Here is a 25,219-nt window from a genome sequence, read left to right as displayed (position 1 = left end):
ACCACTGTATAAGGACTTGTTTGCATTATACTAAGGCAGAGGCTATCAACCAGTGTGCCTTGGCACCCTGGTGTACCTTGAATAGTGCTCAGGGGTGCTGCGGGCAACCCTGTTCTCTGTCCCTCTTTCCTTCCCTCCCTCCTCTGATGCCCTCTCGTGTCTCTTCCTCCCAAAGGCTTGCACAGCTGTTTGTTGCAGCAGCCCTGGCTACAAGCTCCCCAGGTGAATGGTGCTTCTGGGGGTGGCCAGGGGGTGCTGGTTGCCAGGAGCTGAGGTGATCTCAGAGACCAGGAGTGGCTGTGACAGCTGCCTGGAGGACTCCTAAGGAGAGGGGAGAGCAGAGGAGGCTGGGGGACCACTCCACAAGGGAGGGTGTTCGAAAAAGGGGGGCTGCCAGCTCTGCAGGCAAGGATGACATAACTGGGCTCCTGAGCACCCCAGGGCTGCCACAAAAAGAATGTAGTTGATCAAGGAAGCCGTGGACTCGAAAAGGTCTCACCCACACTTTCCTTGGCTCTGCATTTCTAGGCACAGGTCCAGGCTTTCCAGACCCGTGTCTCACAGCTTTTTTCTCACCCCACCACTTTCCCCATGAAAATCCACCCTTTACTGCTGAATCAGGGCAAAGAGTAATCCCTGGCAAACCTGAATTGTCTTTTGCTCCTATTCAGCCGTAAAGATTGGGTTTTCTGGGGATAGTGAAGGGCAGGGAGGAAAGCATTTGAATATGGACCAGGAAAATGCAGCCCCTGTGCCTAGAAAGCACAGGGTGAAAGGTAAGTTTGGGTGAGCCTTAAGAAAGAGCAGAGTTACATCTGAAATCATTATCAGATTCAAGATCATTAACCCTTCTCTGCATTGCCATTCCCATCATGGTTGATTGCTGGAGGAAGGGCCTTTCCAGGGATGGTTTCTTGCTTTTAAAATGTTGTTCCAGAAAGACTCATCAGGTACACAAGATATTGATCTTTCCAAGGCCAGGCCAAAAAAACAAAACGGGAAAAAAACAACGAAAAAATCCAGCCTTTTAAACCTCTGTTGATCTTGGGTTCTTTGGAAGCTCATTACCCTGCTGGTAATGTGTTGGGAAGGCAGGGTGAAAATCCAGAGAAATAAATGCCTTCATACATATATACATATTTGCCCAAGAGAATGGGGTGATTTCTAATCCATCAAAAATGACACTCACAAAAAACTGACAATGACAAAGGCGACAGTGGTAATAAAGGGCTCAACAGACCACAAATTGCTCCATGTACCATCTCCATGTAAGGTAACATTGCTGCACATCTTTAATTTTGTTACTGTGCTGTAGATATTAAAGGAAACCTCCCAGAAAAAAAAAAACATGTAAACATCTTAGAGTACAAAATTAGAGGCCTCCAGGCAAAATGCAATAAGAATAAATATAGACAAACTATCAGAGCCAGAAGATGAAAATACAGCACAATAACAAAATATTGGTAAAAATATAAAGTCACTGTTATTAAACACTCTATCAACCTATACTATCTTATCAGCTTTCCTATAGTGAATCCTATAACTTATTTATAAATAAGTAAACAAATGTATCAAAATCCGTGGTGTTTCTAATCGAAAGGACCGTAACTGAAAGACACACACACACACACACACACACACACACACACACACACACAATCTACTGTTCATTTTGATGTTTTGGTGAAAAGGTGCAGATCATACATCTAATTCCACCAGTGGTTTTTTCCCCAGTTTTATTTCAATAAAAGTAGCATTGAAATAGCCAGATCAGCTGAAGGAGGACCTTGGCAAATGTAAGGCAAACGCTTACAAGATAGTTGTCTGAAGGTGGCTCTCAAAACAGTAGCACATTGGAGAAATGATGTATACTTCAGCCATCTATGGCTGCAGTCCTCCTCTGACTTGGTGCCTTCCCAGTATTTTGGACTGTAACTTCCATCAGCCCCAGCCAGCATAGTCAATGTTTTAGCCATGCCGTCCTCAACCTGTGCAGCGCTGGCTGGAGCTGCTGGTAGCTGTAGTCAACATCTGAAGAACATGAGGTTGGAGACAGTTGCCTCAAGCATTCTTACCCAAAAACCAAGAAGTTGAAATCCTTTACTGAAATCCTCTCCTGGTATGCCCCACAGAGAAACCTACGGTCTGCAAATAATAACATCCTCAAGGTCCCAGGCCTCAGAGAGGTTAGGCTGGCCTCAACTAGAGCCAGGGCCTTCTCGGCTGCGGCTCCAATCTGGTGGAATGCTCTGTCACAAGAGACTAGGGCCCTGCGGGACCTGACATCTTTCCGCAGGGCCTGCAAGACAGAGTTGTTCCGCCAGGCCTTTGGTCAGGGCGCAGCCTGACTCCCTCCTCTGGCAACCTGCACAGAATTTTGCTTAATTGGTTGCCATCAATTTGATTTAATTAATTTTTATAATGAAATATTTTTAGATTGTGTGACTATTTGACTGATTATTTGATTGTTGTTAGCCGCCCTGAGCCCGGCTTCGGCTGGGGAGGGCGGGATATAAAAAAAAAATATTATTATTATTATTATTATTTACATGTTGACTCAGAAGTAAGCATTATGTGGTGTTTACTCCCGGAAGTGCAGATGGGTTTGCTGCCTACATCAGATGGAATCCAAATTACTTCTTAGAAAAGGTGCTTAGGATCCAGTCTTTAGGCACATAAACAGTCATGGTTTGGTCAGTATAAAGCCAAAGATTAGTCATGAACTTCCTTTCAGGCATGTTGTAGCAAAGCTCAGTAGCAGAACACAGGCTTTTCATGCAGGTTTAATCTCTAGCATCTCCCAGGAAACAGCAGCTGCTGATGGGAAAGACTTCTGCCACACAATGAGATACTGGGCAGGATGGTCAAATGGTCTAAACTCAGGTTACCAGATTTCCCCCCCCCCCAATGAATCCAGGGACACTTTTCAACTTCAATGGATTTTGTATGGGGACTGATTTGTAAATCTGGGGACTGTCCCTGGGAAACGGTAACCATAGTCTAAACTGGTATAAGAAAACTTCCTCAGTCCCTATGGGTGGTATTCAACTAGGTTTTCCCTGGAGGTTTTCCCTTTTGTTGTTTCTGCACTGCTGTTTATTTTATTTATATCCCGCACTTTCCTCCAAGGAGCCCAAGGTGGTGTATATGGTTCTCCTCCTCTTTCCCACTTCACCCTCACAACAGCCCTGTTGTGCAGAGGAAACAACCCCCACGACAGGCTGCCAGGAACTGATTAGATAAGGGAAAGTCCTTACCATCTGATTTTTATTCAATATTTACAGAGGGAGGCTTGGAATGCAGCCTCTTGGAAGAATGGCATTGTCCCAAGTGACTCTCCACCCCCTTTTCGTCCCACTTCCTCATTTGTCATCATCTCCCCTGTGGGCTTCTGAGCCCTTTGCTCTGCTACTTTCTAGGCTCGCCGGGTTCTGGGAGAGTGGGGGTCTGGAATGCTTTCTAAAGTCCATCAGCTGTTGCCCTCCTGGTGGTTCCTCTTCCTCCTCCTCCTGTCCCATTATTCCCCAGCTTTCCCCCTCATCTGCCTCTGAGCAGTGAACTCCCTCAAACCCCTGTTGTAATTCTGAAGTGTCTTCTTCTGTGGAAGGGTCAGGCTGGGGAGGCGGTCTCCACCATTCTTCCTCTGCCCAGTCCCTGACATCCTGTGAGGTGGGTTAAGTTATGGTGACTAGGCCAAGGTCACACACAGTGAGCTTCACAGCTGGGCAGGGATTCAAACCCTGGTCTCCCAGGCCATAGTCTAACTCTCTAGCCAGTAAACTACACTGGCTCCAATTGCTCTGTCCATAGACCCACTGAGATTAATGAACGTGGCTAAGTTAGCGACATGAATTTAAAATGCCTGGCACTAACCTAATAACCTTTTTATCCCTCCTCAACACAGAAACAGCCTGCAATGATTAGCACTGGATGTCTGCAAAAAACAAAAGGACTCTTCCTTGTGATCCTCAACATCTGGTATTCGGACACATATGACATCCGATAGTGGAGACATGATGAAGTCATCATGATCAACAGTCATTGAGAGCATTATCCTCCATGAACCCGTCTCTCCTCCTTTTAAATCCATCCATCAGCTTGGGTCAGATGAGCGCTGAAGCTGAGGAACCATGGTTTGCCTATGGCCACCTGGTGAGTTCATTGCAGAGATGAGATTTGAGGTAAGGACATCCCAGTACATACACTTATCCACAACACTTTGTTGTTTAGTCATGTCCGACTCTTCGTGACCCCATGGACCAGAGCACACCAGGCACTCCTGTCTTCCACTGCCTCCCACAGTTTGGTCAAACTCATGCTGGTAGCTTCGAGAATACTGTCCAACCATCTCGACCTCTGTCGTCCCCTTCTCCTTGTGCCCTCAATCTTCCCCAGCATCAGGGGCTTTTCCGGGGAGCCTTCTCTTCTCATGAGGTGGCCAAAGTATTGGAGCCTCAGCTTCACGATCTGTCCTTCCAGTGAGCACTCAGGGCTGATTTCCTTCAGAATGGATAGGTTTGATCTTCTTGCAGTCCATGGGACTCTCAAGAATCTCCTCCAGCACCATAATTCAAAACACTACCCTGCTTCAAAACAGAGATGTGTGTGCATGCACTGAAACAAAGATGATAATATTCAAATTTATCTAATGCACTAGAAGCTAAATTTGAAAGGAGAAAAATTACCTGCTTCTTAGCTTTGGTGAAGGTGGTCCTTGCGATGATAGCCTTGAGATCATTATGAGCATTGCCAAATAAAAACCTGGCAATGTCGTTCTGTGTCTTTCTAGGATTATAATATGGAACGAGCTTTCATTTGATTCTAAAAGGAATGTGTGCGAGATGTCACTTTTTGCATGGGGTTTTCTTGAAATTCAGCCCGCATGGGGGCCATGATCAGCATCGCTCCACCCTTTCTGGTCCTCAGAGCAAGATTTGGCAACTTGAGCATTGCAGCTTGGAAATGGGGGGAATGATAAAAGCAGCCACAATTGCAGCCTCTGAGGTTTTGATTCCGATCCATTAGATTATAAACCATCACCCAAATAGGGGGTGGTTTGCGTTACCTTCTCCCTCATCACCCATCCCAGCTATTTCCTGAATCTAGGAAATCCACAAATGACACATCAAAGCATCCCATTTCTATTCCACTGTCTGTCTGAGCTGCCTCATCCACTCTGCAGAAATTCATTTCCATTGTGGACCTTCAATTGAGTTGTTAAGAGTCATCTTCTGCACCTGCAGATCTTTCAAGAGCTGTCAGAGTGCGTTGCCTCCTCGCCTGATCTTTGCGTTTGGTTTCCATCCCGTCTTCTTTTCCATGACAATTCATCTGTCTAGATAAAGTGAAACTTTCTCCACTTCTTACTGTTCTTCCCCCTATGCGTTGCTGCTTTCTTCTGCTTTCCCCACTTTCATCAACTTTCCCTTGGAAGCTCACACTCCCACCCAGGTAACACCGAGAGCCTTAGCGGTGCTCCTGCAGAGATCTAGGCAGCCAAAAAGAAGGAAATGGACAAAGTTACAGTCAGAACGGGAAATTGGATGCCTGCACTATTAATAACTCCCATAAGGCCCACTTCTTATTTTATTTTTTTTAGTTTTTATGTCACAGCTACATGCACTTCTCCTGGAAGATGGAAATGCTGATTTGCTTCTGCTGTAATGCTGTCCCAGCAGGGTCACCATTCAAGAACTATGAATAATGTGATGCTGCAGCAAAAGCAGGCTGACTTGGGAAGATGTGAATGTGTGTGTGTATATTTATGAGTTAGCTGCATATATAGACAGTCAATATTTTAATACACATATCAGGAAGAGTCCTAATCACTTGGCTATCCTAGGTCACATAGCTCCAAATGGAATCATAGGAGGAGAACCTTTTGTTTTCACTATAAACCTCTGGTCTGAGGGCCAATGTGGCCCTCCAGGCCTCTTCACCTGGCCCTTGGGTCTCCCCTGGCCACACCTCTTATAAGGTCACACCCCCTCTTCCCAGGACCCACTCCTCATCAGCCCTCTTCAAATGCCTTCACCTGGTCGGAATTGGTCTTTGAGCCATGATAATGTGCTTGATTGCCTGGATAGAGCACTGTGTGTTTTGAGAGAGAGAGGGAGGGAGGCAACCTTTAATTTCTGTATGACTGGAACATAGCCCATTGTACAAAAGTAAGAGTCACACACTTTTGATCTATCCACTGCCACAGGCCAGAGCTCCTTGGAGGTGGTGGACTCCCCTTTGTTGGAGGTTTTCAAGCAGAGGTTGGACGTCCATCTGCCGTGGATGCTTTTGTTGAGATTCCTGCATTGCAGGGAGTTGGACTAGATGACCCTTGGTGTCTCTTCCAACTCTACAATTCTACATGTCCACTTTTCCTCACTGTGGTTTCCAGCAACTGGCATTCAGAAGCGTTACTGCCTCCGGCTGCTTAAGCAGAGCATAGTCATCATGGCTGCCCTTTCCTCCATGAATTTGTCTCATCCTATTTCAAAGCCATCTTGGTGGATGGCATCTCTGCTTCCTCGTCTTTTAGCAAGTTTCACAGTCTAATGATGCACTATGTGTATAAGTATATTCTTTTACCTGCCCTGAATATTTTCAACATTGTTGTTGCCCACAAGTGATGAGAGAGGAAGAAAAAGTTTTCCCTATCCACTTTCTTCATGTCATGCACCTTTTGATAAACTTCTATCACATCACCTCTCACTCTCCTTTTCTCTTAACCAAAAGTCCCCAATGCCGCAACCTTTCCTCATAGGGGAGTCGCTCCGTCCCCTTGATCATTTTGGTTGCCCTTTTCTTAACCTTTTCTGGCTCTGCAATATCCTTTTTGAGGTGAGGCAACCAGAATAAAGGAAGCTCATCCAAGTATTCCGTGGGGAAGGACTTGGAGGAAATCATCTCCCTGGCAATATAATACCTACCATGTAGCAATTCTTCCTTGGATTTTACAATCTGCCCTCAACCTGGATTTAATTTTGTTCTGGAGGTTGCAACAAGCAAATGGGAATACAGTGGTACCTTGGGTTAAGTACTTAATTCGTTCTGGAGGTCCGTTCTTAACCTGAAACTGTTCTTAACCTGAAGCACCACTTTAGCTAATGGGGCCTCCTGCTGCCACTGGAGCACAATTTCTGTTCTCATCCTGAAGCAAAGTTCTTAACCTGAAGCACTATTTCTGGGTTAGCGGAGTGTGTAACCTGAAGCGTATGTAACCTGAAGCGTATGTAACCCGAGGTACCACTGTACTGCCTGACCTAGAGAATAAACCAAGGAGGATAGGGCCTCCCTGTATTCATTCATATATTTTTTTCCAGCCTATAAGTGTCAAACCAGAATTGAATGCACCAATTACCAACCAGAGGGGGTTTCATTGAGAAAGACGGGGTTCAAATGAGTTCCCCGTGGAAAACTTGCTCATGCATTGGACCCACAGAAAATCAGGATTGAACTCTCCGCTCATCAGCTGACGGGCTGGGAGTTCAATTCTGCTTGCCTGCTTTCTCCCCATCCCACCCCAGTGGACCAACTTTGACATCAGTGTGGTGTTGCCAGGGGCGTTGCCAGCTAAAGGAATGCACACGGCAGAGAGTTCACTCTTTATTGTCAAAGATAGCAGATACCTACACAATCTCCGCAGCTACTCCCAGTTCTGCACTCTATGGAGCTGTCAAGGCAACAGGGGACCACTCCCCCTCCAACAGTTTATGTACCTTCCCACGAAGGGCTGTGCACATGTAGCTGGAGACTATGTCTCGAGGGAAACTTCCTCTGCTCTTCTTGCTTCAGTTCTCTACTGGTTCTGGGAAACAGTGGTGCAAGAGAGGGTGGGAAAGCACCTGGCCCTTCACTTGCCTGGCCTGCCTCTTCCTCCTCTTCCTCCAGCTTTAAAGCTTCCCCTGTCTCTGATTCTTGCCTCCTGGCTGGTGAACCGGCCTGAGATCTTTTGATGAAGAGTGGTATACAAATCTAATAGATAATAATAATTACAAACCACCACCCCCCCTCTCCTGAGTCAGACTCCAGAACTACTTCCTCCAGTGGACACTCATCAGCATCCTGCTAGTCAGCAGGGCATACAGAGAATTATCTTGTGGGGCCTGGTTGTGTGCTGGGCCCGGGGGTAGCCTGAGCCACACGGTCCAGGTCCAAGGGTTCTGTGAGGAGTCAGTCCGACAGGGCCAAGGCAGGACACGAGGCAGGAAACCAGGCAAGGTCAGGCACAGGATCTCAGGCAGGTTCTGGCAAACAGCAATGATGCTCCCGCAACTTTGGACAGAGTCCAACAGCTTTTTATCTTTGTCGGGGTAACGGCCAATCCTGATCCCCCAGTGACTCACCTCCCTGTCTCGCCCGAAGGCAAGCACTCCTCCTGCGAGTACTCAGGTCTCTCCTTCTCTCAGACCTTAGTCTCTGCAGCTCGGGAGGGTTACTAGACCCAGAGGCTGCCTCAGCCTCTCCTGACCCAACTGGTAGTGGAGCAGCTGTAAGTGATTGCCCAGCTGAAGGCAACGAGGTAATCCCTACATCTGGAGCCAGGGCAGGCTCAGGCCCCTGACTCGGCCCAGCTGGTGCTTGTTGCAGGGGAACCTGGGCAGAGTGGGGCTCCTCAGAATCAGGCCCCAGACTTGGTTCAGACACCGCCTGAGGCAAAGAATCTGGTGCGAACTGAGATTCCTCTAGTTCCGAATCCGAGCCTGAGTTCCAGGCCATCACAGGTTGGCCTATGATGAGGGGACAGCCTTTGACTCCAACCACAGGTGGGACAAGCCAGGACCTGAGATTTGACTGCTGGTTATGTCAGGGGCCAAGTCAGTACCAGGAGAGGAGTTGGATAGGCAACTTAGCTGGCAACTAAGCAAGCTTGTGGGACCACAAGGCAGGTGCTTCCACCCCACCTGCTACATTGGGAGTATAGATCTGGATGGCATGGCATTCCAGACCTGAGTGTTCTATTTGTGTGTGTGTCATAGGGGTCTCAACTGATATACAGAGGAAAGTTCTTCCAACCTGCAAGAGCAAATCCTTCTTGAGTTGATGGAGATAGAGAGAGATAGAGAGGCACACAAAGATCTGCTCCACATCCTGCTGCCTTCCCCACCCCACAAAATGAGGCTGCTGCAGAATCAGTACCGAGCCAGCTTGAGGTGAGGTCCTGGTGAGGTCCGTTAAATCTGAGATTCTTGACTGTGATTAAACAAGCTTCTGGTTAATTTGAAATCAAGCCGCTCATTTTCCACTTTCTTGGATGACATAATTGGTATTTTTGGCGCAAAGGCTGGCAGTCTCACTGCCCATGGCTAGCAGGTCTTAGACCTCTGATACGAATCTGTAGTATTTGCAGTGCACTTACGGACAACAAGGGAAGTGTTAACAAAGGGCCTTTGGCAAATTTGGGATGCTTCAAACCCAGGTGCTTTGCTGCTCTGCTCAACGATGCACAGAAGAATGAGACTCGGAGCTCTGCGTGCTGGTAGACTAGCCTGCTGCTTTTTGTGACAGCTTTCAATTCCGCTCAAAGGAGCAGACAAGACAGCTGCCTCTGAAGTCACAAACCGATTTTAACCCACCTCTGACCTGGTCACTTCCTCTCCTTTTCATGGCAATAATGTTGCTCCCTTCGCCAGAACAAAGAGCAATATCACTATCATTTGTTGTTGATTCTTTTGAGGATTGCTGTAACACAAACACAGGGCTAAATAAAGGTTGAAATTGCCATTTTGGCCTGGAACCCAACATTTTATAGACAGAGCCCACAGGCCAATAACCAGCTGCAGCACAAGGCCACGCTGCTGAACAGACTCTTGGGTTGGGGCGTTCTTGCTATTGGTATTGTGCATCTTCATTTTAGATCTTTTGATTTATGTGGAAACTGGTCAGTTTGGTTGTGTCTTTTTTGATGTTTTATTTATGGTTTCCATGAATGGTTTCCACTTTTGTTATGTATTCTTTCATGTTATAAACTGCCCTGAGCATGGTTTGAACTGCGGAAAGCCAGCATGCAAATACAATTATGTTATATGTACGCATTTGGAAATGACAAATGAAATGACAAATGGGGAGAGAACATCTTGATGGTGTTGTCATGGGAAGGATATGAGGTTTTTGTTGTGCTCGCCTTACTTTTGAGGTGGCTGAGAGGCTTTGTAAGTGTTCTTCCATTATAAAAATCACCTCTCTGGTGTATTCCATGACATCTTCCACAGGCCTTTCCTGGGTGTGCAGGGAGCTTCCCATTTCATTGTTAGGAATATATGTTGGAAGCCATCCAGAGTGGCTGGGGTAACCCAGTCAGATGGGTGGGGTATAAATAATAAAGTTGTTGTTGTTGTTTTGCTTTTCATTGTTTTGTTTTGCTATTCTAATTGTGGAAATGTGGGTGGGTGGGTGTGGGTGTGTAGTTCTATATAAAAGTAAAAGTAATGAGTTCTATTAAAAACAAAATGAACAAGTGTGCAGAACTCAGGCACTTGGTAGCCAGCCTTCCTGGCTTCCGGCACTTCAATTAAAGCCCAAGAGAAGATATTATGAGCCAACTCCTCCCATGGGTCTTCTTCAGACCAGAAAGCGTGGGCAGCCGGGGAGGCTGCAAAGAGCTAGAGAAATGTTTCATAGAAAGAAAACCATTCACAGCCTCTCACATGCTGTCCTATAAAGAAACCCCAAAGTTATCTGCAAATGGGGCAGAAAAGCCAAAACCTCTTTCGCTGGGGAGGGAAAGAAGTAGAAAGGCAGGTTTCAACACAGTATGCCTAAGAAGGATTCCTGACTGACAGGTGCTGCTTTTTATAGCAAGAGGAGTGTTTGCTCCTTAGGCCTCATTGAGGTGGTAAACTTGTATCTCAGCTGTGCTATGTCAGATTTCAAGAAGGTGTTGAGGTTGAATACACCTCAATGCATACAAAGAAAAAGTGGCCTAGCCTTCTGCCTGACATGCTATTCTTATTTTTTTATTCACATACATTTCGGTGTTTGCATGGAGAAGTACTCAATGATGTCACCTACCTTTTTGAACTCTGCCATGGTAAAGCCCAAGTATATTACCTACTGAGAACTTGATTTTAGCGGTGACTGACAATGGCCCTTGTGGGCTCCAACTAAACAGGGGAAATGGCCTCTGAAGCAGAGTGCTAGAATGAAAACCGGAGCATCTCTTATGTAGAGTGTGATATATTTTCATATGTACTCTGAAATATTTGTAGTGTGGATATATTTATTTATAGAGTTCGCTGCTCTTGGAAGCCTCACTACCCTAATGTAATTGAGGGTCTTCTTTTTCCCTTTTAATTAGCAGGACTTCGTCGTACTGCAAATATCGTGCTGCTGACGTCCAGCAAATCAGTGCATTTGCTTAATGAAGGTAAATTCTACTTCTTCTTTATTAGCTTGGTTAGTTTGCTAGAATTGCAATTAGCATGTTTAAAATCAATCTAATTGAAGTCAAATTTTGAGTTTGTTCAAATAAGCACCTTAAGTGAATTACACAGAGAAAGAACAGCTCACTAATTTCCACTCCTGCTTTCCTTCAACATCCCAAGAAAGTAATTCACATGAACCTAATGTCTGGGTTTACTTACATAACAACTAATACGACTAGAGAAGGAACTAATGGTACAATTCTCTACATTTTTACTCAAAAGTAAATCTCACAGAGTTCAGTGTGAGGCTTACTCTCAAGTAAGCATGCATAGGATTGCAGCCTGAGATCTTGTGAATTTCTAGGCCAGCTCAGGACTTCATGGCTGCCATGAAAGCTATGGGGCTATTTCAATATAGCATATGCCCAACACATACCGCAGGTCATACCATAGATCTGGTTTTTGCTACATACAGAAGAAGAAGAAGAGGAGGAGGAGGAGGAGGAGGAGGAGGAGTTTGGATTAGATATCCTGCTTTATCACTACCCTAAGGAGTCTCAAAGCGGCTAACATTCTCCTTTTCCCCTCCTCCCCCACAACAAACACTCTGTGAGGTGAGTGGAGCTGAGAGACTTCAAAGAAGTGTGACCAGTCCAAGGTCACCCAGCAGCTGCATGTGGAGGAGCGGAGACGCGAACCCGGTTCACCAGATTAGGAGTCTACCACTCTTAACCACTACACCACACTGGCTGTGGTGTTCAACACTTACGTTCCATTCACGAAACAGACATCTGCTTGCACAATGGAACTTCCCCTTCCTCTCCTCCTCCCTGAACTTGCACCATACACCCTCTAAATCTGGTCTAAGGGGTTGTGGGCTCTTCCAGAGCAGATTTTGGGAGTGCACATGGGGAAGAAGAAGGAGGAGGACAATTGCACAGAATTGAAATCCTTTTAAAAATATTTCTTTCAAGATACTGGCCTAGATACAACGTTGTCTGACTGCCAGCGCAAGGGTAAGATGACTGATTGTGCAATATGAAATCCAGTGCCACAGCTATGCTAGTGAAACCTCTTGTGCAACCGGTTGTGCAACAGGAAGTATCAGGGCTACGCCAATCGGTTGTGCAACCTGCCACGAAAACCATGCTGGTTTTCTGTGCCTTCTGCCATGCGAACCATTCCACTAAGAGACTCTAACTCTTAACTCCTAACAATTAACACCATCCAGTTGAAATACAATGCATCCAGCTAAGTTCTACACAGAGTGGGCCTACTGAAAGCAATGGCCCTAACTTTGTCGTGTTATTTCAATGCGTCTACTCTGCCTAAAACTCAGATGAACACTGCCCAAGGTCATTAAATATACCCACGTCATTTACTTTGAACTGTCTCGTTTTGAGGCTGTGCTATTGTGTGTTTGGAATGCCTTTAAGATAACGAATGGCACGTTTTAAAGAAGAGGTCCGTGCATCGCATTGGTTGGCTGCCTAAGGACTCAGAGCTATGTATTAAATTGCACTGCATTCCCCCCCCCCACTGCCGCCGCTGCCTTTTTGAATAGGCAACATGTCACATAACCAACGGATATGTTGAGTCTGTGTGAAGAAGAAAGAAGATTAATGTGAAGGAAAGGCACCAGTTCATTTGAGACGTTGGCATTTGCGAGCTCCTTTGAAGTTCAAAGGTCAGCTTTGGCTATTCAAGCTGTCTGGCCTCAATGCAATTTGCACCTAAAGATCAGGCCATCTTCCTGAAGAGACTGTTAATAAGACATCCCAGACCTTCCGGGAGTCAATCAATATGACAACTGTGGCTTGATAAAATGGCTGGGACTGAACAGAGCTTCAAAAGAACATGCCACACAAATAAAGAACAGCCCTATCAGGGTCTGAAATATATGCTGCAGGAGACACTGTCTCTAAAGAGGGCTATTTTAATTTCATTAGTCCTTATCTCTTCCCCCCACCCCTTTTGAAAATACAGAAGAGGCTTCTTTTTTTTTTAAGGTGCTGTCTTGAAAAGTGCAGAGAGGCTTTACGCAACAATAACACACACACAAAAAAACCTATCACAAGGGCATTATAGAAAAGGGAGAGAGAGAAATCAGAAGGCCTTTCCCCCGCCCAAGCAAATGATGGGTGTCAGTGGGAAAGGATTCAATATGATGAATGTGCTTGGCTGTTTATTTGCTATTAAGTGAATCCCTGTGATGCAGTTTGCCCATCCTGAGTCCATATTTCCAGAGGAAATTGCACATGCTTCGCCATGCAAATTCACAGCAGCTGCACAGGGGACACGAAGCATAATGCAGCTGCTGCGCCACTTGGCAATCAAAGGTAGCAGCTAGACCTTCCTTATTCCTGCTCAGAGAAGTGTTTTGCTTTGGTGTCTTGTTGATGTTCTCCATCGAGGAGGAAGTAGGAGCTGACGCTTGTCCATGCACTTGGTATGCTCTGTATTGTTGTTTTCTTAGCAGCAGCAGTCATGCAGCAAATGAATGAAAATAATTAATTCTTAAGGTTTCTTGCACATGCCAAAGATTAAGGGTTGCATCCAGTGAAGTCGTCGCATTAGTGCAAGGCCTTCCATTTGAGCAATTGAGCTTTCCCTCCCTCTCTTCCTCCTGTGTTCCCTCAAATATGTTCTGGGGATAACCACCCCAAATAACCTTCAGGAGCAGATCTGGGGGGTGGAGAGCAGAAAGGGACAGGAAGTTCCCTTGCACAACAGGAAGTCCTTGCACTAACGGGCTAGCTTCGTTGCATAGAGCCGCATGAGTTTATCAACTCTGGCTTGCAACTCTGCAGTTGTGATATGAGAATAGCAGCTCCAGCGCACACCGAGAAATTGCAAAAACCGAACCGGGCTTCTTTTCTTCTTTCTGCAATAGGGGCAGTACAGGATTCCTTTTGGTGTACCGACCTCCCCGCTGCACCAAGGATTCCCTGTCCAAGCTGCTTCAGGTCGTGGCGGATGTTCTCCTGGAGACACCTAGTTTGGTTGTCCTAGGGGATTTTAACATCCACGCCGACACGACCTTACAAGGGGCCGCTCGGGACTTCGTGGAAAGCATGGCCTCCATGGGGCTGTCCCTGAATAAGTTGGGCCCAACTCATAGTCATGGACATGCCTTAGACCTGGTATTCACCTCTAGCGACGTGGGTGATCTGACACTAAGTAAAAATGAAACCAAAGAAGTGCCATGGTCATATCACTTCCTGGTGCAACTGGACTTCTCCGCGACCCTTCCCCTCTGCAGGGAGGTGGGACCAATTCGGATGGTCTGCCCCCGCCACTTAATGGATCCAAATGGTTTCCAGAGAGTGGTAGGGGATGCTTTATCCCATGTTGATGGCCTTTCAGCTGATTCCCTGGTGGCCCGCTGGAATGCGGAGTTAACCAGGGCTATCGACTGTCTGGCTCCGAAGCGCTCTCTCCGATTGCATGGAGCCCGGACAGCCCCGTGGTTTTCTTCGGAGCTGAGGGCGATGAAACAATCGCTGAGACGGCTAGAGCGTCGGTGGCAGAAAACTCACTCCGAATCTGACCGGACACAGGTTAGAGCTCAACGTCGAGCCTACCAAGTGGCGATAGCGACGGCGAAGAAGACTTTCTTCACCGCCTCTATTGCATCTGCAGAAAATAGTAGCAGGAGACTCTTTCAGGTGGTCCGCAATTTAACGGAACCACCTTTACCACTGGGGCCTTGTAAAGACCCCAAGATCTCCTGCAACGATTTTGCAAAGTTTTTTGCAGATAAAATCACTCATATTCGGAAGGAGCTAGACACCACCGTGGGAGCAGGGCTGGGGCGGGAGAGTGCTGGAGCCCTGTCTGGTCAAGTTGCATGGAATCAATTTCAATCCGTTACCCCCGAGGATGTGGACAGGCTGCTTGGACGAGTGAAACCAACCACCTGTCTCCTTGATCCTTGCCCATCCTGGCTTATAAAAGCTAGCCGGGAAGGGCTGGGCGATGGGCTCTGCGGGGTGGTGAATGCTTCCCTCTGTGAGGGAACATTCCCAGATCCGCTGAAAGAGGCGGTCATTAAACCGCTTCTTAAAAAACCATCTTTAGACCCGGCCAGTATGGCCAACTATCGCCCAGTCTCAAATCTTCCATTCTTGGGCAAGGTGATTGAGCGTGTGGTTGCTGAACAACTCCAGGCACGCCTGGAGGATGCGGACCATTTGGATCCCTTCCAATCAGGGTTCAGGCCTCATCATGGGACTGAAACTGCCTTGGTCGCACTGGTTGATGATCTCCGGCGAGCTAGGGACAAAGGTGAGAGTTGTTTCCTAGTTCTGCTGGATCTCTCAGCGGCCTTTGATACAATCGACCATAACATCCTTCTGGACCGTCTAGAGGGGTTGGGAGCTGGGGGCACTGTTATACAGTGGTTTCGCTCCTTTCTCCTGGGCCGTGTTCAGAAAGTGGTGGTGGGGGATGACCCTTGGGCCCTCACTTGTGGGGTGCCTCAGGGTTCCGTCCTCTCCCCCATGCTTTTTAACATCTATATGAAGCCGCTGGGAGAGATCATCAGGGGGTTTGGACTGGGTGTCCATCAATATGCAGATGATACCCAGCTCTACCTTTCTTTCAAATCAGAACCAGTGAAGGCGGTGAAGGTCCTGTGTGAGTGCCTGGAGGCGGTTGGAGGATGGATGGCGGCTAATGGATTGAAGTTGAATCCTGACAAGACAGAAGTACTGTTTTTGGGGGACAGGGGGCGGGCTGGTGTGAAGGACTCCCTGGTCCTGAATAGGGTAACTGTGCCCCTGAAGGACCAGGTGCGTAGCCTGGGAGTCATTTTGGACTCACAGCTGTCCATGGAAGCACAGGTCAATTCTGTATCCAGGGCAGCTGTCTACCAACTCCACCTGGTACGCAGGCTGAGACCCTACCTGCCCGCTGACTGTCTGGCCAGAGTGGTGCATGCTCTAGTTATCTCCCGCTTGGACTACTGCAATGCGCTCTACGTGGGGCTACCTTTGAAGGTGACTCGGAAACTACAGCTAATCCAGAATGCGGCAGCTAGACTGGTGACTGGGGGCGGCCGCCGAGACCACATAACACCGGTCTTGAAAGACCTACATTGGCTCCCAGTACGTTTCCGAGCACAATTCAAAGTGCTGGTGTTGACCTTTAAAGCCCTAAACAGCTTCGGCCCAGTATACCTGAAGGAGCGTCTCCACCCCCATCGTTCTGCCCGGACACTGAGGTCCAGCGCCGAGGGCCTTCTGGCGGTTCCCTCATTGCGAGAAGCGAAGCTACAGGGAACCAGGCAGAGGGCCTTTTCGGTGGTGGCGCCCGCCCTGTGGAATGCCCTCCCATCGGATGTCAAGGTGATGGACAACTACCTGACATTCAGAAGACATCTTAAGGCGGCCCTATTCAGGGAAGCTTTTAATGTATGATATTTTAGTGTTTTTTGGTTTCTGTGGAAGCCGCCCAGAGTGGCTGGGGAAACCCAGCCAGATGGGCGGGGTACAAATAATAAATTATTATTATTATTATTATTATTATTATTCTTAGCAACAGGTACTTGGATTCACATTCACATCAAGAAACGCTGGGGTACATAGACTGCATAAATTGGAAGTGCTGTAGCAATCTCTGTGGTCATTGTGACTTGGAAAAGGGCAGCTGTGATCCTGTATCATCCATGCCAAATCTTCTTCATGTGGCTATGTTACCTGCACAATCACATGGAGAAAATAAATGCCTCTGGCTTTCTCAGTGGAACTCTTGAGGTCCTCTCAGTGCTGATGCTTATGTATTTATTGTGTATTTATTGTGTTTATAGTCCACCTTTTCTCCAAGGTGCTCAAAGTGGCGCACATGGTTCTCCCTCTCCTCTCTTAATCCCCACAAACACCCTGTGAGGTAGGTTAGGCTGAGAGGCAGTGACTGGCCAAGGTCGCTCAGTGAACTTCATGGCTGAGTGGGGATTTGAACCCTGGTCTCTCGTGTCCTAGTCCAGACATGTCCAAGGCATCAATCACGATTGACCAGTCAATCCTGGGGTGAATTCTGGTCAATCACCACCAGATCACAGGCACAATTTTCAGCGTCTCGGCATGCGCAGAGGCAATTTCCAGCATCGCGCTGCGCCAGTCCAGCCCACGGACGATCTCCACAGGAGCGATCTGGTCCATGGCTGGTAAGCCTTGCCGACCCCTGCTCCAGTTGTACAGTGGTACCTCGGGTTAAGAACTTAATTCGTTCTGGAGGTCTGTTCTTAACCTGAAACTGTTCTTAACCTGAAGCACCACTTTAGCTAATGGGGCCTCCTGCTGCTGCTGCCGCGCTGCCGGAGCACGATTTCTGTTCTCATCCTAAAGCAAAGTTCTTAACCCGAAGCACTATTTCTGAGTTAGCGGAATCTGCAACCTGAAGCGTCTGTAACCTGAAGCATTTGTAACCCGAGGTACCACTGTATACAGTTAAACCAAGTTATTTTACTTCCAGTTAGAGCTTCTCTTATTTGTTATTTGCTTCTCATTTTCTCCACTCTTCCTTTATTTTAAGCATTTTCTTCTCTTTCGCTTCTCTCTCAATTTCCTTTTTAAATACAATCATGGAGGACAATGCACATGCTTAGGATGGCCGTGTGTACAGAGGACGGTCCTGTGTTTGAAGTACAGACCTTTATTCGAAGGGCTGCCTATTCCAAGTCTGGTTTAAAGAAAGAATCATGAGAAGGGAGAGGAGGAGCCTTGAAGATGCCCATCAACAGTCAGTTGCTACATAGCACACAGCTAGCCTGTGCACAGCCTTCCTTAATATGATGAGATGTATTTCTATTGCTATTTAAATGATACTAGTTAGTTCTATAGGGACGTGGGTGGCGCTGTGGGTTAAACCACAGAGCCTAGGACTTGCCGATCAGAAGGTTGGTGGTTCGAATCCCCGTGACTGGGTGAGCTCCCGTTGCTCGGTCCCTGCTCCTGCCAACCTAGCAGTTTGAAAGCACGTCAAAGTGCAAGTAGATAAATAGGTACTGCTCTGGCAGGAAGGTAAACGGTGTTTCCGTGTGCTGCTTTGGTTCGCCAGAAGCGGCTTAGTCATGCTGGCCACATGTACGCCAGCTCCCTCGGCCAATAAAGTGAGATGAGCGCCGCAACCCCAGAGTCGGCCACGACTGGACCTTATGGTCAGGGGTCCCTTTACCTTTAGTTAGTTCTATACATTACAATATTTAAATCTCTGTCCCCTGCCCCATCCCCTTCTTTTTTTGGGGGATGCATTTCCTGGGGGGGGGGTTGAGTTGTACTTTTTTAGGCATACATCAATATATTTTTAAGCATGCACTCTAAAATGTGAATTTGAGCAATGTGTGGATGGAAACATATGCAGCATAAAGAAAGATTCACCGGGGAGCCAGGATTGCCTGCAGCAATATAAAAGAGCTAGGAAAGGACCACGCAGAAACGGGTAGCTGGAATTCCCAAAATAGGGCCACAAATAATTAGAAGGGAGGCTAGAGCTGTGCCGTGGTCCTTGCATGACGCAGCCCTGAGCTAGCGCAGGAACAAAAGGTGGTTATTTTATTGGATTCTAGGGATTTAAGACATGCAAAAGAGAAACACCCATTAAGCCTGAACATTACCCTAATGCCATCGCAATGCTGCTAGGTTTCTGTTTTGTGTTTTTAAATAGCTGTTATGTCTTTCATTTCTTCGTTCAAAAATTCCTGCCAAATGGATTGAGGAAAAGATTAAGGGAGGAAATTACAAGAGCTGGTTTCCAATGTTTTTAGGCTATTTCATATCCAGCAAGGTGATGAAGGCAGCAGTATCAGTCTACCTGTAGTTACGCACACATACACTTACTATATTATCTGCCAAAACCAAAATGTTTTTGGTTTTTTTTATGAGCAGCAAGGATGTGGCATTCCTGATAAATGCTACTTTAAGATTCTTTTGGGTTATGGTCTGCCTTCATACTTATTATCAGTTTACTAAGATTCTGCCACTTTTGTCCGGCCATCATTTAGGGGCGTCGTTTACTCTCAGATGACAAAAAAGGAAAATGCTCTTAAATGTCCAATTTTTCTCTTTTTCCCTGAGTGAGTGACTAATGACTAAGAAGAATATCTTTTATTCATGTTGTCAAGGTGACAAACCCTTGCAGAGTGATGAATATCAAATACTGATGTTTTTATTTAACTTCTCCCCCCCTCCAAAAAAAGTCAACACCAATTTTAGACCTTAAACAAAAAAAAGATGTGTGTTGGAAGGGGTGGTAATTATTGCTGTTGTAGAGAGCTATAAATTCCCTGTGCTCAAATGACAGCTAGAAGGGGCCTGTCCTCTCATCTTTTGCTCGGGGTTTTGGAATCTGTGGTCCTTCAGATGTTGTTGGAGGCCTGCTAAGTGTGGCCAGAAACCAGGGTGTTGGAAATGCAACAGCAGGGATCATTCTGATTGCAATTTAAGGTTTAACTGTTGTCAATAAGTCATTTGTCCAAGAGGAATGGTGAAGGTGTTGCTTAGCAACCAGGGAGGATGGCATAATGTTTGCTGAGGTTGCACATGCTCCAATTGGCTATGTAGTTCTGGGGGAATGCTTCTTCCGTATGTTTGGTTGACTGTCTCTCTACTATGTACAAGGCCTAAGGAAAGAGAAAACCTCACCCTTTCTTTACTTTCTTTATTCAGTTTCCCTCAGATACATGCTATCAGTATTTCCTTTCTCTCTGGACTCCATCAGTGTTATTTAAGTGACTTTGTTAACAGAACAATGATAGGAATTGTAGTCCAAAAACACTGGAAGCCCACAAGTTCCCATTCCCTGCTTTAGCTAATGTTTTTAGATGGCTAACGTGAAACCATGATTTTGCTAAAACCGAAGGTCTCTTGGAATGGTGCGTGCAAGTTTAATAAAGGGCCCTCTGCCTTTCTCTCCATAATTCAAGAACTAGGGGAGAGGGGGAATATGTAAAAGGGGCTTAGGAGTTTTCGTTTCCTAGGCTGTTGCAGAAGGTGGATTCCATTATGGATTTTCATTTGGATCAGTTGCACACACCTGGTTAGAATAGATCAGGAGAAGCCTTCCAGTATGTACAACAGTCGGAGATGACGGAAGTTGTAGTCTAACAGCATCTAAGGACACGACATTGGCTACCCCCATAACTGATCACCCCAATCCAGAAAAAATGGGTGAACCTCATCAACTATGCAAGCAGTTCACACCTCACATTTTCCCAAGCCCTATGTTGTTCCTGCAAACAGACCCTCCATTTGCTAGAGAGAGAGAGAGAGAGGATGTGGCACAAGCCCTGTATGCATGTGAATTGCTTTCTATGCACAATCTTATGAAACAAAAAGACCAGCATGGGCATCTGAGACTAGGATCATTCCAGGGTTGTCTCAGCCAGCTCTAGATTGGTCTGAATCATCAGACTTTGGTCAAATAAGTTGCACAGCTATATTGGAAACACAGCACACTTCTTGGACATCCAGAATAGGCTGTAGCTCCTTTTCCGGATAGCATTCAGCAGCAAACCACATTTCCTGCCACGGGAACTTCTATCTAGCTCCTTATAGACTTGGAATACAAAGCCATAGCACATTTGTTTCATAAAATATAGGTGTACTAATTTACATGGATAGATGCCACTGGAAAAGCAAGATGGAGGGTAGCTCAACTGCACTGCACTTTGCAGTGCTCCCAGACACCCTATAAACAAAGTAAAAGGTTTTCAAAGGGGGGTGGAGGGAAAGGAGTTCCAGGACCCCCTGGCCAACTCTTTACGAAGCCCCTGCTTTCTGCCACAATATGTGGAAAAACTGCTATATTTAAGTAAGTATCCTCTCAGTGGGCCACGCCATTGTCTCAGCTGTTCCCTGCCTACCTGTTAAAAGGGCCACCCAAGACAGACAGGTCATAGTCGAGAGTTTATTTATTTATTTTAAATGATATTTATTGAAAGTTTAAGGTTACAGAAAAGAAGTAAGAAAAAGAGAGAGAAAAGAAATTAAACAATACAAATCAGTACATATATATAAAAAAGAACAAAGCACACAATACATCAAAGCAAAAATAAAAACAAAAACAATTAAAAACCCATCCAATATTTCCATATCTTTATCTTTCATTAACTTGTTTCATCGACCTCCTCACACCTCCCTTTTTTGTATTCTAGTTATTAATTATTTCAGCAAATCCTTTCCATCTTTCACTATTTTCTGTCATTTAATTATCTTAATTTATTTTAACCTTATCTTACAAAAAAAAAAACCTAAAACATATTTGTACATAACTCCTTATAACATTTCTACTAAAGCCGTATAGTTTCATTCCAACATTTTTCTAACACTCATTAATTTTACAGTATTTCTCTAAATAAATTTTTAAACTTTCTTCCAATCTTCATCCACCGTCTCTTCCCCCTGGTCTTGGGTTCTGTCAGTCCTTTCTATCCATTCCATATAGTCCATCAACCTGGTGACCTTCTGTCCGAGGCTCTTAACTCTCTTCCATGTCCCTTCTGCAGATCTTCTTCATATTTATACCTGCACTTTACTTTGTCTTCTGCTGATCTTGTTCTTGATTTCCTTCCTTTAGCACTGAGGAGTAGATCTTGGGGAGACTCCAACCTAACAATGTCTTTATCCCTTCTCGACAGGTCAGCCCATTCTCCATAGTCAGAACTAAAATCCAAAGAATATTTCAGAGCATGTTTCAAAATTCCTCCACAGTTGAAGGCCCCCACCACTCCAATCTCCCCCTGGCCCAAAACCAGATCCCAAAAGCCAGAACGTCCCTGCATAAGGGGATCTATCCAACTTTCCTTCTCCAATCCAAGCGGGACTCCATCTCTCCAAATCTGGCTTTCTCCAGATTCGGACATCAAAAACAACAGCTTATGTTCATACAAGGCCGAAGCTCTCTCCACTTGTATTACTTGAGGTTCAACAACAACCTCCTCCTTTATCTTCTCCACAGCTTGCCATGTCAAAACAGATTCCTGGGTCGGTTCCTGAGTAGTTTCTGTATAAGTATTCACTTTTTGTCCCAAATCAATCATTTTTTGTCCAAAATTGTCAATTTTAGTAATCATCACATCCGTCTTCTCATGAAGCTGTTCCAATAAGGCACTTGTCTTGCAAAAAGCAATCACTAAGGCTTCTTCTGTCCACATTCTTGTCCAAGGTCAATGTCTAATTCCCACGGTCTTTAATCCCCAGCTCCACTCCTGCAACAGTTTCAAAAGCTCCCTCTAGGGGAAACAATTTCTATTTGTATCTGTCCTTTTACAAGCAGGTCCGGCAACAAAGTTATTTTCGATTTTCAGATATTTTGCTCCTTTTAAGTGCAAAAGGAAACATTGGAGTCAATATGTTTCTCTTATTTGACTATCTGTCAACATACGTTTTATTCACAGTCAATGAACTTTCCCAAAACGTCGCTTCCTGGCAGCCCGTTCCCAGGTTCAAAACAGTGGTAATTTATCTTTCTTCACTCTCTCTCCTGCAGGCTTAAACAATCTGAGATTTCCCCCCTCTTCTCCTGCTTCCAAGGGGGGTTTAGTAATTTTAGCCGATGGAGGTTTAATCCTTTACAAAAGACTTTCCAGGCCTTAGCTTGCAATGTCTTTGCTTCAATCTATTTACAAAAGCGGAAGGCGGACTTCCTGTTGGAACCTTCCCGCTTCGGTGCCAAATTAAGATGTTTAATAATCTAATTTTCCGTTCTACTCACGGGTAGTTGTTTAAAGTCCAATTGTCCACAGGAAAAAAGTCAGCGCTCTCCGGCAACAGCAATGCGGCTTCACTCCGTGAAAAGAGCAGTCGATTTGAAGCACCGCGCCACTCACCCCACGTCGCTCCGGATCCCCGAAATCGGGTTTCCCCGCGAGTAGGGGAGGCACAAAAGGTGCCAGCCAAATCCCACATCCACAGGCTTCTCCCGCCTGTGTTTTTAATGGGTCTCCGCCTCGCCGTGGTGGTCCAGACCCTGATTTCCACGAAGCGGATTCCTCCCGATCAGAGGAAATCCACCATTGCTGGAGGCGCTAACCCGGAAGTCCCATAGCCGAGAGTTTAGACTAAATGTGATCCACCTGGAGATGGAACTGGCAAACCACTCCAGTATTTTGCCAAAAAAACTCCATGGACGTAAAAAAGGAGAAGCTTTGAGAAGAAAGTGAGAGTTTCCAAGGCATGCTCTGGTTCATGGGGTCATGGAGAGTCAAACACGACTATGACGACTAAACAACAACCTGTTAAAACAGTTGTAATTCTTGCAATGCTTTTAATTTGCCACTAGGTGTTGGTACAGTGCCAATCGCAGTATAACAACTTCCCCTGAACAAATGATAGCATTCACTCAGAATAAGCAAGGAGGTGTCCACTCCAAATGGCCTTTCCTTCTTCCTTCTTTTGATGTCTACAGTAGGAAGGGAGAAATCATTCCCCTTCTGGAGGAGGAGGAGGCTGCACTATATTTATGCAAACAAGCAGCTCTGGTTGGAAGCCAAAGTAAAGTGTTAGGAGTTTGAGGGTGCTAGACGTTTCTAAATTCCTGGGTCCAGTAGGTGTTAGAATTCAATCAAGGCTTGGGGTGTTAAAAATAGGTGCCAGACCCATGTGTATTAAGTTGTTTACTAGATGCTTCTAATCCCCTAGAATCAGCAAGTGTCAAAAGCTCAGGAAACCAGGCTAAGCTTCCTGCATGAGGTGATATTCTGGGGGATGAGCATATCATGAGGTGATATTCTGGGGGAAGAAAATGAAGGATCAAAGGACTCCGCGTGAGCTGTTGGCCTACTTCTGAATCTGTGGCCTAAAACTGTCTGTGGTGATTCAAGGAATCCTTACTATTTGACCTTGCCCTGTTCTTCTGCATGTAGGCGACACAAAATCTCGACTCTGCCCTGGTCTAGTTTATATTTATATCCCTGCCAGCCCCTATATCTGTTTGACCTTAAACTTCGGTAGCTGACTTTCAATGCAATATTCCAGCCCCCCTCCCCCAGAAAAACCTGGTACCCTCCAGATGTTTGGGACTACAACTCCCATCAGCCCCAGCCAACATTGCCAGTGAACAAGGATGATGGGAGTTGTAGTCCAAAGCATCACAAGGGCACCAGGTTGTGGAAAGCCTTGAGATGCGGTGAGCAGACTGCAAGATCAGGAGATGGCATATGTTCATTTGTCTAGTATTACAGAAGATAAATCATCCAATTCCATGATTCTGTGATTCCACTTAAAGACACTTCTGTGCCAAAAAACCAAAACAACACAGCGCCACAAGCCACATTGAGGGATTGTTTAGCAAATGTAGGCCAAACTGAAAGAAAATATGTTCTGTTTCATCATTTAGTGGGATCTCTCCCTGCTGCAAAGATCTGCTGTGGTCGTGCAGCAGGTTGTGCAATGTGTAAACTCCACAAAATAAGCATCCCCAGCTATTTCCCTTCCTTCTGATTACACTGCTAGAAATGCACGATAACGTCTGACAAATGTAAGAAAACAGCAGATGTCAATCCAGCCTTCTTCCTGAACTGTTCTATTTCTGATTTTCAGTTTGTTGAGATATCCTTGCCTCACCTGACTCACTTGTGACACATCGCTTGTCAGCTTTGGGAATGTGTTGCAGTATGGTGCTAAGATCTATGGCTAAACAATTCTGAAACTGTGACAGTTGTAAAAGAGGAAATGGCTGTGCTTGAGGGACAGGCTAAGTTACGGGCTGAATCAAACTGGCAAATGCTGAGAATTTGCAAGCTCTTTTATTCATTAAGGCTGCCACCCTGTACACTAGGGCCGGGGAGCCAATTGTTGCTAGATCACAATTTCCATCATCCCTGACCGTTGGTGCATCCTGACCAGGACTGGCGGAAGTTGGGT

Source organism: Podarcis bocagei (assembly GCF_964188305.1).
Source record: "Podarcis bocagei genome assembly, chromosome: 2".
NCBI lineage: Eukaryota > Metazoa > Chordata > Lepidosauria > Squamata > Lacertidae > Podarcis > Podarcis bocagei.
Note: the sequence above shows the minus strand (reverse complement) of the source record.